General features: G+C 40.0%; 1 protein-coding gene across 8 annotated transcripts in view; it reads left to right on the top strand.

The window, feature by feature from the left end:
* LOC101739475 (protein still life, isoform SIF type 1) overlaps window positions 1–15343 on the top strand; it is a 125365-nt gene that overhangs the window by 62448 nt on the left and 47574 nt on the right. The window lies entirely within an intron of this gene.

The raw sequence follows: 15343 nt of genomic DNA, 5'->3' as shown, positions 1-15343 counted from the left end.
AAGTAAGCTGATTATCAATAGCAATTCGAAAGTTTAAAATTAAAATATAATATATGCGGCTTTTATATTGTATGCTTCTAATGCCAATATTTATATAATTGTTAAAATAATTTATTGGCCACAATCATCGGTTGTACGTTTTTTTTTATTGCTTCAGAGGGTGAACGAGCTCAAGCCCATCTGATGTTAAGTTGTTTCCGGAGCCCATAGACATCTACAACGTAAATGCCGCCATCCACCTTGAGATATGAGTTGTAAGGTCTCACTTTTAACAGTACAACGGATGCTGTGCCCTTCAAACCGAACTTACTGCTTCACGGCAGAAATAGGCAGGGTGGTGGGACCTACGCGTGCGGATTCACACAAGATATCCTACCATCAGTAATTGCGCAATTTATAATTTTGCGAGTTTGATTATTATTACACGATGTTATTCTTTCGCCGTGGAAGTCTATCGTGAAAATTTGTTAATTACGTATTTATACACGTAGATAAAACTTCATTATTAACTGAAAAAAAAAACGCCGTTAATTTTGATTTTGAAAATCTAATTAAATCTGATATTTATCAAATAAGATAATACCCGTTTTACCCATATAACGAATATTGGGAACACATACGTACACACAAGAATAGTGCCAGTAATTCTAAGGAATATCCCTGCAACTTTTTGCGAGTATTGGGAATTTACCGTTGACGTTTCGAGTTAAATCCTAGTTATTTGAAGGACAAAGCCAAGTTGGCGTCAAAACTGCTGGGAGTCCTCAAGAGACCGAAGCGATACTTCACGCTTGGACAAAGACTTTGTTTCACAAAGCATCCGACCTTGCGTGGAGTACCGCTCTCACCTCTGGTCTGGGGCTGATTCTATACAGAATCAGTTTAGATTGATTGGCAAACAATATCTCTAGTCTCAATCTCAAAATTGTAACCCCTGGCCACAGTCTTGAAGTCGTCGTGGCCTAAAAGATAAGACGTCCGGTGCATTCGTGTTGAAGCGATGCACCGGTGTTCGAATCCCGCAGGCGGGTACCAATTTTTCTGATGAAATACGTACTCAACAAATGTTTACGATTGACTTCCACGGTGAAGGAATAACATCGTGTAATAAAAGTAAAACCCGCAAAATTATAATTTGCGTAATTACTAGTGGTAGGACCTGTTGTGAGTCCGCGCGGGTAGGTACCACCGCCCTGCCTATTTCTGCCGTGAAGCAGTAATGCGTTTCGGTTTGAAGGGTGGGGCAGCCGTTGTAACTATACTGAGACCTTACAACTTATATCTCAAGGTGGGTGGCAAGGTGGGTGGCAAAGTGGGTGGGTGGTAGGTTACGTTGTAGATGTCTATGGGCTCCAGTAACCACTTAACAGCAGGTGGGCTGTGAGCTCGTCCACACATCAAAGCAATAAAAAAAAAAAAGTCTCTAACTAAGGTTCAAGCGTAGGCGAATGCTGCTACGAACTGGAAAATGGCGAAATTTTTGTTTAGATGTTTTATTGTTCATGATACTGGGCGTATTGTGTGCTCCTAATGGTATGTACTGCCACCCTGTCTATTTCAGCCGTGCAGCAGTAATGCGTTTCGATTTGAAGGGTGGGAGAGTCTTTGTACAGTTGAAACTGAGACTTAGAGCTCATGTTTCAAGGTGGGTGGCGAGTTTTACTTTGAGAAGGTCTATGGGCTCCGGTAATTACTTAATATCAGTGATCCGCGAGCTCGTCCACTCACCTAGGCAAAAAAATCTACTCTCATTATGTGCGAGTTTGATATATTACACGCTTGCTTGACACACTTATTTGCATGTAAGAGTACATATGTATGTCTTTACTGGTGGTAGGACCTCTTGTGAGTCCGCACGGATAGGTAGCACCACCCTGCGTGCGTATTTCTGCCATGAAGCAGTAATGCGTTTCGGTTTGAAGGGTGGGGCAATCGTTGTAACTATAGACCTTAGAACTTATATCTCAAGGTAAGTCGCAGCATTTACATTGCAGATGTCTATGGGCTCCGGTAACCGCTTAACACCAGGTGGACTGTGAGCTCATCCACACACCTGAGAAAAAAAATCATTGTTTCTTTGGAATCGTTTTGGGCATCTGAATGATCTAAAACCTTTGTGATGTAACACTAGTTAATTACGATAGCAAGTAATTTATCTTTTTTTTTTAAATATTATTATGGCAATAATCTGTCTAGGTTGGGAGTGAAGCTTGTTGTTTTAGTTTTTTTCGCTCTGAGGGCTTGCACGAATTCATTAAATCTCAATTGAGATTAATTTAAACTTAATCGGAGCACATCACAGTCCAACTTTTAATAATTTTCGATTTAGCGAATTTCAAATTTCAAGTTTTAATCTAGTTTAGCTGTTGAATGGGATTCGACCAACTAAAAATGAGTTTAAATAAAATTTACTACAATCAATTGATGCAATTTTAGAATCTAAATTGGTTTTTTGCAATAATTCTAGTAGGTATTCCGATAAAAACTGTCTATTACCTAATTGGAAAGCAGACGAAAATGCGGTTTTAGTGCCAAGTACGAGTAAGTCAAAAGCAGAAAAATACTGTTTCCGCTAAAATACTGCTCATTTATGTTAATGGGATATCAACATGCGTGCGTTCATAGCAAAAATTGGCTATATTGCATGCATAAAGCATGACATAAAAGATCTACCAGATATTACTTATGGTTAGGACGAACTATTATTAACGGTAGGCCTAATGATAAACCCACACAAGTTGGTACCTCTATAATGATTACTTTTTTCGAAGAAGATATTTGTTCCGATTTAAAAGGTAGTAAAGCCCTGTTATTATACCATTGAGAAAATTACCTTACGTTGCGTCAGCGGCGTTCGCATCAAAATATCTATTGTTTCTGGTAACAACTTAACACCTGAATACGCCGTAAACTCGTTTACCTTGTCATAGTTAACGTACAAAAATCCGTTAATTAGTCGTTAGAAGCTAGCCCAGAAGCTGGAGTTGAAATCTGCAAGAATGAAATATAAATTAAACAAATTTCAGTGAAAGGGATTATTTGAAAAAATGTTATACTTTTTTTATTTATTGCTTTGTTGGGTGGACGAGCTCACAACCCACCTGGTGTTAAGTGGTTACTGGAGCCCATAGACATCTACAACGTAAATGCGCCACCGACCTTTGAGATATAAGTTCTAAGGTCTCAAGTATAGTTACAACGCCTGCCCCACCCTTCAAACCGAAACGCATTACTGCTTCACGGCAGAAATAGGCAGGGTGGTGGTACCCACCCGCGCGGACTCACGAGAGGTCCTACCATCAGTAATTACGCAAATTATAATTTTGCGGGTTTCATTTTTATTACACGATGTTATTCCTTCACCGTGGAAATCAATCGTGAACATTTGTTGAGTACGTATTCATTAGAAAAGTTTGGTACCCGCCTGCGGGATTCGAACACCGGTACATGGCTCAACACGAATGCACCGGACGTCTTATCCGTTAGGCCACGACGACTTCAAAAACTTTTATTGCTTAGATGAGTAGACGACCTATCTGGTGTTAAGTGGTTAAAAAAGCCCATAGACATCAACAAAATAAATGCTATCATCCACTTTGAGCCATGTGTTTGAGGTTTCAGCTTACACAGGGAACGATTGACCCATCCGTCAATTCGAAACACATTAATACTTCACAGACTCACACATCTCCTACCAAGAGTAATACTTAGATCAGTTCAGCTTTCATAATGAAAAACGAGTAAATTCCTTATAATATAACGTTTCTGAAAAATATGATGTATATTACTAACTCATTATACACTACTTACAGATTAAATTTTAAAGCAATTGTGATATTCTCGAACATTCAAGATAGATGAAAGTTTTCATTCATCGTTATATAAATTGTTGGGGAAACGGCTAGAATGATATATTTTCCGTAGAAAACATGTTATACGTGGAAGACAGGTTATATATCGTAGCTAATGTAAACGCCGCTTTCAGAGAAAGCTTTTAGAGACGGCTATAAACTAACAACTTATTTCCTCGAAGCAAACATAGCGCCAACACATATTAAAAATAATAGGCTTTTAGTATTGTCTTAAAGCGAAATACCTTACTTCACATTTGTTCTATTTGACGACTAGTTCTAGTTTTATGGGAATATAAATATTGTTTAAGATAATATATTTTATCGTAGCCTAGCCCTCTCTATCTTTCACTGGAGTAATTTTGTAAATATTTATCGTTATTATATTTACTTCCGCGGCTAATTAATTTTTTTTAGTAAATTTGTGTATTTAAAAAATGTTATGTTATTTCATTAATATTAAAATAATCTATTTTTTGTTACAGGTAAGAAATACATTTTCATAAATCTGCTATACTAATTTCTGCTTCTTTAAGGAAAAGCACGTACGTAATTTTCTTAATATTTGTAATTTTAAGGTACTATCAAAATTAACAGCTTTCTATTTTCCTCGTATGAATGTAATTGGTTTCATTAGTAGGCTAAGAAATACAACCAACCCTGACGATATTGTAAAACGTGAAACAACCCACACGTATTGTCTAAAAGTTAAGCGATTATATAATTACTCGAAAATTAACACATTAACCGCAAGCGCGGTGAACAAGCACCCTTTGAGGAGAACCGTTCTCGTATGCTATCAAAACTTTGCTCAACGGAAATAAATACACAAGGGAACGAGCAAACTTTGATGATATTCTAGCATCTGGGTTTACCATTTTTAATTAAGTACAGGTACTATTATATGTATTCGCATTACGTCAGATATTGCTATAAATTTATGTTGCATTTTTTAAAATATTTCGTTGCCTCCAATGAACACTACGCTAACTCCAAATTCGTAGGTTTACAGGAGGAGCGTTTAAATGAAAAAAGTTGATAAAATCATTGTTATTGCAGATATATTTATGGTTTTTTCTTGTGTAACTAACTGATTTACTCTTGCTTCGAACCCCATCAATAATTAATTTGTAATACTTTTAAAATAGTGAAGCGATTTGTATGAAAAACGAAAATTTCAAAATTTTGAGTTAGAGTACTGTTCATTGGAGGCATCGATTTGATATTTGATTTCACGTATTAAGTAAGTTTGCGTAATAGGTATGCTAGGTATGTGTAGGAAGGTTCAAGTTTAACTTATACTGAAATTATGGAGTATACCTACATATACTTTTTGCATGATCTGATTTCTTTCTATTAACGGGTATTCTATAATCTGTTTTATAAAGCAACATATCAAAAGAGTCGTTAAACATCAATAACAAAGTAATAAAAATTGTGTTTTTATGTGCTATAGTGAGCAGCCGAGCTCACGACCCCTAAAGTTGTTATCGAAATCTATAGCAACCACAACGTTTGAAGAGTTGCTTTTTTCTCTTTTTTTTTGGATTGGTTAGGTCGCAGATGGTCCAAATACCTCACCGTTTTGCTCGGACGGATGAGTGAACTCAAGGGCTTGGCAAGGAGTGAGAGGTTTTTTAATTACCGTTTGAATGCCCCCAGAGGAGACTTAACAATTAAATTTGCGTATGCGTAAAGTCGTCGTGGCTTAAAGGATAAGACGTCTAGTGCATTCGTATCTAGTGATGCACTGGTGCTGAAATCCCGCAGTACCCCAATTTTTGTAATGAAATCCGTACTGAACAAATGTTCACGATTGACTTTCACGGTGAAGGAATAACATCGTGTAATAAAAATAAAACCCGCAAATTATGATTTGCGTAATTACTGGTGATAGGACTTCTTGTGAGTCCGCACGGGTAGGTATTACCACCTCACCTATTTCTGCCGTGAAGCGGTAATGCGTTTCAGTTTGACGGGTAGGGCACTCATTGCCTGTATAAACTGAGACCTTAGAACTCATATCTCAAGGCGGGTGGCGGCATTTACGTTGTAAACGTCTATGGGCTCTAGTAACTAGTACACTGTGGGCTGTGAGCTCGTCCACACATCTAAGCTACTAGTAGCGTCCAAAATCACTGAGGGTGGGTCAGAAGGATCTGCGACGAAATCGATGGTGATTGGCTGTTGCATAAGCCGAGTCGGAGGTGTAGTTGGTGGCCGAACTATAAATAATGGACTTTCGTGTTGCGCTGCCGAATGAAAGTGCGCTCAGCCCCGACGCTGTTTTTATACAATAGTGTTAACCTAGGTTCGAGAACTATGCCCTCTCTTGTGGAACATCGGCTATGATTGGGTCCTGCGGAGCGCCCTTAGCGCTCCTCTCCCGGGTCTAAGCATAGTTTGCTACGCGGACGACACTTTGGTCGTGGCCCGGGGGAAGGATTTGCGCGAGTCTGCTCGTCTTTCCTGCGCGGGGGTGGCCTTCGTCATCGGCAGGATCCGACGGTTGGGTCTGGAGGTGGCGCTTGATAAATCCCAGGCCCTGTTGTTTCACGGGGCCCGGAGAGCGCCGCCTCAGGGGGCCCACCTCGTGATCGGAGGCGTTCGCGTCGAGATCGAGGCAACCGGGTTGCGGTACCTCGGTCTCGTACTGGACGGTCGTTGGAGCTTCCGCGCTCACTTTGAAAGATTAGGTCCCCGACTGATGGCGGCTGCCGGCTCGCTGAGTCGGCTGTTGCCGAACGTCGGGGGGCCTGACGTGGTAGTGCGCCGCCTCTACACGGGGGTGGTGCGGTCGATGGCACTGTACGGGGCTCCCGTGTGGTGCCACGCCCTGACCCGTGACAACGTTGCGGCGTTGCGACGTCCGCAGCGCGCGATTGCGGTCAGGGCGGTTCGTGGATACCGCACCGTCTCGTTTGAGGCGGCGTGCGTGCTAGCTGGGACGCCTCCCTGGGACCTAGAAGCGGAGGCGCTCGCTGCGGATTACGCGTGGCGATGCGATCTCCGCTCCAGGGGGGAGCCGCGTCCCGGCGCGGCGGAAGTTCGAGCGCGGAAACTTCAATCTCGGCGTGCCGTGCTCGAGGCGTGGTCTCGCCGCCTGGCGGACCCCGCCTACGGGCGACGGACTGTCGAGGCGATCCGCCCGGTCCTCTCGGACTGGGTGAATCGCGACCGAGGACGTCTCACCTTCCGAGCGACGCAGGTGCTCACGGGACACGGCTGTTTCGGTCGCTACCTGCACCTCGTCGCCCGGAGGGAGCCGACGCCGAAGTGCCACCACTGCAGTGGCTGCAACGAGGACACGGCGGAGCACACGCTCGCGTACTGCACCGCTTTCGCGGAGCAGCGCCGCGTCCTCGTTGCAAAAATAGGACCGGACTTGTCGCTTCCGACCGTCGTGGCTACGATGCTCGGCAGCGACGAGTCCTGGCAGGCGATGCTCGACTTCTGCGAGTCCACCATCTCGCAGAAGGAGGCGGCGGAACGGGAGAGGGAGAGCTCTTCTTCCCTCTCGGCGCCGTGCCGCCGCCGTCGAGCCGGGGTTCGGAGGAGGGCGTTTGTCCAGCTCCAGCCCCTATGAGGAGGCAGTCTCCTCCCGGTGATGGTCACGGGGCGACCTAAGGGGGTTGAGGCTGCGCCGCACGCTACCGTCACTCTAGCGCGCTGGCACCAGGAGGACGGGACGGCGCGTCGGCGGCTGCGGACTGCGATGCGGTCCGCATTTTCGTCGTCGCTGTCGTCGCCGAACATACTGTTGAAGAGCAACCCGGTCGGCGGTGTATCGCGTTCCGACCCGGCAGGCTGGTTCTGGCCCAGCGGGGTATCCTGGAACACCAGCGGCACCGCCCGGGCGGCCTGGTAGGGCCGCCGTACCGCGGAGACCGACGTCGTTGGTCGTCGACTATCGCCTCGACGACCCGTCGGTCGGGCGTCCTCGGGGTGGCGCCGCGTGTCTGGTTGTAGTGTTGACCGCGGGAACCCCCCTACTCTGAACGGGTTCTGACCCCGGACGGAGATCGGACGTCGGGTGTAAGAGTGCAGGGGAGTCGTTTAGTGGGTGGGCCCTAAAATCCTTGGGCCCGCGATCTGCTCTCAACACCTGCAGATCGTTGAGTCTCACATACCCCGCGCGCCCCCTAGGCGCGGGGACCTCGTAGGAGGTTCGGCCCCCGGCCCGAAAAAAAAAAAAAAAAAAAAAAAAAAAAAAAAAAAAAAAAAAAAAAAAAAAAAAAAAAAAAAGGTTCGAGAACTCGATTGTCGTAAAATCCGTAGTCCAGATCATAGGGTAACTTGGCTGAGGATAGACGCTGCGCGGTGGCGGACAGACCATACGTGTCAAGGCGGAAAGTCATTGAAATATCCAGGATGACTTCTAGATAGTTGTCTATCCTGACCTAAGACATTGTTACGCGCTGGGGTTCGGGATAAATAAAATTCCACCGAAGTATAACTTAAAACTATATTCAACACTTAGAACACACACAGAACACTTTAAAATTCTCAATTCGCTTATTCCGCTTCACTTCAGGTGCTCCGTTCGCTGTTTCGCTTCGAGTAGTTCCGATTACTAACTGACTGCGTACCATCCTCTGCAACACTGTTATAGTCGAGACGAAATTCCTAGAATCATCTAGAATATTCCACAAAAGTCTAGTGTTATGTGTTTCCGCTATCTGACAACAGATGGCGTTGTACTTTTCTAGCGTTCTAGATGCTACGAGATCCTTCGATATTCGTTCGACTATTCGCGATAGATGGCGTTACTTTTACCGGCGTAACAATATTATTTGGCCGAAGAGTGGATCAGAAGTGAGGAGGGTGAAGTTACTTCGCTTGACGCGGGAGGGAGTAATCACATTCACAATTTATTTATTTATATCCTTAAAATTGTCAATGTTCGACGATAACTTGAAAAAAACGCTAACGCTACTGTACACCTAAATTCATAAGATCAACTTTAAAATTGAAGTAACAACTGCTTCTGTAGAATGTCAAGATTACTCTTAAAACACGGGATTGCTTTCGTGCAACGTTGAATATACTGTAACAACCTATGTCGTCTTGCTGATTAATTTTGGGCTTACCTACAACTTTTTACTAAATTCTGTTTCAAAGTAATAGTTGTGGGGTATAGGAAACATTTTAAACACTTTTACGACTCATTTACACATTTAATTTTCGCAGAAGGTTTCGTGCAAAAAAAATCTCCTTAAAAACAACTTTTACGGTGTATTTTCGAGTTTATTATCATTATATTATTATTATTTCCAACGTTTCGAATACTTAATAGTTTTCATGGTCACCGTCATGGTAATATAATCGAATAATACATATAATCGACATTGTTTACGACTCGCGAAAATCGAAAAAAATACTTAAAAAATACTACGTCAAGATTAGATCGAATGGAAAATAGTGAACGATTATGTGAAGAAAAAAAATTTGCAAAACAGTTACATTATTTTTCCAATTTTAAACATGTCATCCTTAATAAGGAAATGTAATCTTTAGAATGTCCGAAGTAGTAAATAAAATAAATTGAACCATGTTTTCGATTCCGGATAATACAACGAGAAAAAAACTAGAAGAATAAAGTACCGATTTTTATAAATGCCCATAAACGTACTTGAAATACAAGATTTCCTTATATTAATTGCACTTGGCTGAAGAGAAATGTAGTTTTATTAATACATTTCCAGCTCTTGTCCTCGTAGCGTAGTAAAACGTAACTGTGTGATCATAAACTTCGGCCTATGTCTAACAGTGGACTAAAATAGGCTGTTGATCATCAATACGTGGTTGATATAAGGAACCCGTGTCCCTCATGAATATAAAATATTCGCAGTAATTTTTTCGATGTAAGATTATGATATTAATAATGATAAAAATAAAATAAAGATATTAATAATCTCTTTATTGAAGAGAAAGATTATAAGATTTGGCTTGGCGTAGTTACGTGTTACTAATTTGCTTGATAATCTTAGGAAAACATAAAATATAAAACACAAAACAAAGTTCAATTTAATGAGTGCTCGTAAAATTTTCTTTAGTAGGCTTACAACATTATGAAATAAGATATTGTATTAAGCTAGTGATGCAACAACAGTCGGGTTTGGTGCACTCTGTTTGATCTGTAGTTGAATGTCGAATTAAATCGGTGGTACTAGATTTAAAACACGTATTATACTAGGTTCTGTCACGTCAGCCTACGAATACGTCAGCATTGTATGTATTGCGGGGACCAGTGCTGCTCTGTCACTCGTATCGATGCCACATCTGGCTCTGCTCCTCTATCTGTAGTGTGCAGTCGCGGCGACGGAGTGCGGAGGGCGCCTGTTGGGCGCGGGGTCCCGTGAAAGCTTCGCGTCTGCGCCGTCCCTCCCAACCATATTATTATTCTCTTGTAACGTACTCTCGGTTCGTTTGCTCGGTCAATTATCTTTAACGCATTCAAGCAACAAAGCTCTTACTTCTAATGGGATTTTGTTCGACAAGTTGACCAACAAATCAAATTCAATATAATATAATTTTTATCCCTTTTTGTTGATTTTCAATTCAAATTCACAGTCAATTTATTACAATAGGCAATTGATAAAACAATATTATAGTTGAATAAAAAAAAACTGTTCTCTTTTCCCGGTATCTAAATGTGCCACATTTCTGGGAAAACTAGCGAATTAAACTCTAGGCTCTTGGTTTTTTGGTCGTGGTTGTCTGTTTGTTTGTGACTTTTTTTAATAGCAACCAGCACTCAACATTGTAGTTAATATAATCGTTTTTGGACAATGTTTATCTTACTTCTAGGTAGTTAATGAACATTTAACGAGATTACTGTGATAAACGTCGACTCAAGTATAAAAAAATGCACTTGATAATGCTGAAGAAAGTGCTGTGGATTTTAAGGCATAAAACTTTTTATACAACGACTAATTATATATAGAAAGGTAAAACTTAATTAAATTGATTGTGCTGTTCAGGCAGAAAAGCGATGATAATTTATGATTCATTCATTAACTTTGTCTGCTTACCACGCATTTTTAGCGACCTCGTTAGCCTCTTGTGAGATGATGTAAGCAAATAAATCACTGCCACGTTCTTTTCGCATCATTTGCTTTTGGTAACTTTCGGAAAAATAAGAGACAAGAGGAAGCTAAATAAAAAAGATGGTTTAAAAGTAAATGAAAAAAATATTACAAAAACAGACACTCAAATATAAATAAAAAATAAATAACGAAGTCCATATGTAGGTTAACACAATAAATTGGGGCCGTTATAAAACAGGGACACGAGGGAGATCAGAGGTCCGGCATCAGGATGGTCGGCTAATGACATTTTGTTTGCCAATTGATTGATCGCTCGTGAAATTGCGAAATATGAGGGATGATTGTATTGGATGTTCTATTTTTAGATTTGGAATCGTCTTTGAAAAGTTAAAGTTTAATCGACGAGATATTAAACCTACGTCGAAATAACATAAGGGTAGCTAATAGTGATCATCCGGGTGATGGAAGGCCGGCTATCCTCAACCCACGCTGGTTCTGACCCAGCGGGGTATTCCGTAGGATAGACCATTCTAACCGGCGCCATCTAGGCGGGCTTCGGATAGCCTGCCGACCGAGAGGGCTGGTGGTCGTGGCGCCGACGACCGCCAGTCCGGCGTCCCGAGGGGGAGGGTGATGGGAGAGATGTGCTCCGCACTAAACGCTTCACTTTCCCCCCTTTGCCTTTTCATGAGTTTTGTCTCATGCGAGGTTTGGACGTTGGTTGTTGAGAGACAGGAGGTTTTAGTCGGTTCGACTCCGACATGCCCCGCCCTCCATCCCCAGTGAAGGGCGGAAGTCCGGCGATTTCCTCCTGACAAAAAAAAAAAAGAAGCTAATAGTGATAATTTTGAATTTGGCCAGTTTTAAGTGTTAGCATTAATCATTTAAACTTGGTAGGTAATGAAAATAAACGGGCTTAGCTTTAATCATTGGGACGATACCCTCTTCAACCCAAAACAATACTTAATACCTTTGAATAAATAAGTGTATTCAGCAAGTCCCGCAATATTCCGTAGCCTTGCCCAAGAAAATCCACATACATAAATAAGGATCGTGAGCATATTGAAAATGAAGTGTTGAAATTGGGTTTGCTCTAAACCTTAAATAAGAACCGGCTTAATCAGGGCAACAAAATACCTCTTTTCAATTGCTTTTAAACTAAACAAAGGAAATTTAATTTACCTTTCCAATTAATATAACAACTAATACGGCGTGCTACGAACGTCAAATATAAAAAAGCAACTTGCCTTTTTACATTGTTTAATTATGGAACCCAAAGACTCATTAACAAAAAATTATCCGTTGTAATAACGAAAAAAAAAGGTTCGCAGCTGTTTAATGTTGTTAAAAAATATATTAGATCATCTTTCAAATTCAACTGATAAAATTATTAAGTAAACCGCATTGGCATTCAAGTCCAAAAGTCATAATTAATATCTACTATAGGCTTGAGTAAAGTATATCCATGATTGAGCATTGCAAAATGCTGGCTTAAGCTAAGAATTGATAGCTAGATGTTTAAAAGCGTGTCTTCTTTTTCATGAGACAAAGCTGTTGTATTAGTAAATTAGCAGGATTTACAATTTAGTTTTATCTATAGGTTATTCTTACGTAAATCGAAAATCGGGTCTAAAGAATTCTAGGAAAAGCAAATCAAATAAGATCGACATAAACAAATTTTGATTGAAACTGATAAACAAAAACAAAATTTAAATCTATTTAGAAGTAAGAAAGTTATGATTGTTTTCGTTTAATCATAAACAGTAAGAATCATATTATTGATATAATGAATATTTTATTATAATAGAATAATTTTATGTTTCATACAAGAAACCAAAATCTAATGCTTTTTTGCCATTTCCGTCGGCCGGTCCCCCTCCCTCAAGGTGTTTGGTCACTGTCGCTCATGAACTGAACTATAAGCACCTCTTCCGGCTTGCAGAAGAATAATAACGATTTACAGATATAAGTAGTAACAACAATTTTAATAACTGTTTTATAAACGCGAAAGTGTTGTTGCTGTGATTATTTAACGCCGCAAAGGAGAAACGGAATGTCTAATTTTTCTAATGGCACATTCTTATCCCGGGTAATGATTTCGAATTATAAATTTAACTCCGGTTAAACTGCCGCAGTTTTTCTCGTTATTGCTATAGGGGCATATTGCAACGGGCCGTAAGTATGCGTATCGCAATGAAAACGATGAGATCGTAACCTATGTCGTGTTAAGTGCATAGATATCAGAATCGATCAGGCTACTTTGAAACACAGAGTTGAAGTTCTTCCATCCATTAAATAGAAGCCCATGTCTACTTAGTGACAGATAAGTATAATAGTAGTAAAAAACTTAGTAAAAAAACATTCGGAGAAGTTTTTCGTGAACATGTGTAAGGTTACGTGTTTACCTAGAATAGGTATTACCCCCACTACGAGTATAATACGTAAATCTTGACTTTTATAGGCAAAGCAATCCTAGCAAGAAAATATTGTATTTGTAATATTATAATTTAAGTTGATAAAATACATTTATATAGGCAGTATTTCTCATATTTATTACTTTGTATGGCAGAACTTTGATAATAAAAATGACAAACGACAACAGCTGACTCAGTTAAAAAAAAAATGAGATAAAGACAAGGATATAAGAATAAAGCGGCCAATTGATAGATTACAATATTAACTTCTTATATCATTTTTTTCTGTTATAAGGCACCTTACTGAGTTTACCTTAGTAACAAATCATAAAATAAATAAGTCTGCAAGTGCATTCACCCCGTCGGGAACACATATAAGACGAAGATTTTATGACCTCTTTTTACTTCGTCATAGCACGAAGAAGACGGCAAGAATATTTTCCGCTTGGAAAAACTTGGGAGCGAGGCGTGACGGGTGGCGCGATAACGTTCTGTAACGTTGTACTCTAATTAGATTAAGTCTGCACTAAGCAAAGCTCTCTTTCCTTAACTTTTGTTTAGTCCAGTTATTTTTTAATTTAAAATTCCTTTTTACTAATGTAGATGGGTCGAAGAGCTCACTACTCCTCTCTCGTGTTAATTGATTGCTGAATCCTAGAGTCAAGACGTGAATGCTAACCTTTGAAACATCAAATTGAAGTCTCAATTGAATTGTATAATTGCTGTCCCTCCTTCCAATAAGTACGCTTTGCTTCCCGATAAAAATAAGTACGATTTAAGTCTCATAATAAACCTGACTGCGAATTTGAATCATTGATAACATTTTATGGATTAAAACTTTATTACAGGTTTAAAATATAAACGCATTAAAGTAGTAGTTAATTATTACTATTGAATTAATTGTAAATCAAAATGTTCTACATCTGCAGAGGTTTATTGATTTATTAAACGAAAAAGGTATTTTCTAAAGGTTTTTCGTAGGTGATAGCTTATGAAAAAATTGTATTTTTTCTAAATAAATAGGCATAAGTCATCAAATAGCATAAAAAATGTTTATTTCAAGTGAAACTATGTCAAAGTTAACTAACTATGTTAAGTTAATAAAAATGATTGAATATTAGATATTAATAAGTAAGTAAAGGATAACCAATGATCCTTAAATTCAAAATGTTCAAATATTAAAATTTTATTGGCCTGTTTTTGCTATACAACTCTTAAGCATTTATTACGAGGCTACAACTAATTTAGAGTGTAACAATTTGATTTCATTTAGATCACCTTGATTTGATTATGAAAGTAAATGCTGACGTAAAATATTCGAAATAGTCATCCGCAACTAACTAGTTTTATCAATAAATAAATTTGAAACGTAGGTTGTTGTAGTGTGCAGTAGGTGGGAGAGTAGGGCACACGGGCGCCGCCCGCCCGCCCGCACGCGCGCTTGCTCCGAAAGCGCCCGAGGACTTACGATCGTTCCGTTCCGAATCGTAACGAAGTTCGACGATCTCAACCACCCTTCGACGACGCGTGCTGGTCCAGTCGCAGCGAGGACCGCCCGGGCGTTGGACTGCTTAATTGTGTTACTAGTGCTCGGTTATGTAACTAAAAAAAACTTATTTATTTATTTATTATCACAAATCGCGCCTTTTAAACATGTATCGACGGCAATACCCGGGAATTTTTTCTCGAACAGATAACACCACAGATATCTCCAATAGTACAACGTGTATAAGTGATGTGTACGCCTAGCGTTAGCGCGGTTCGGGATAGGTTTATTTTTTCTCCAAAAATGCAATTATAATGTTTGTACTCGATGATAACGTGATAAATGTATCAATCAGTGTTAGAGATTAGTATAGAGATTAAGAATCATTATAGATTGTCTATCTAAATTTAGTCACAAATTTATTTAATTGATCACTGTACGTTAAACGAACGATTCGATGATTGTTTTTTAGTAAATCTGCTATCTTTTTTGCATGTGAACGCGCATTGAAAGAAGCACAACTTTATTTCCATAAGCAATTAA

This window comes from Bombyx mori, chromosome 22, assembly GCF_030269925.1.
Source record: "Bombyx mori chromosome 22, ASM3026992v2".
Lineage (NCBI taxonomy): Eukaryota > Metazoa > Arthropoda > Insecta > Lepidoptera > Bombycidae > Bombyx > Bombyx mori.
Note: the sequence above shows the minus strand (reverse complement) of the source record. Positions and strands in the feature narration are given on the sequence as shown.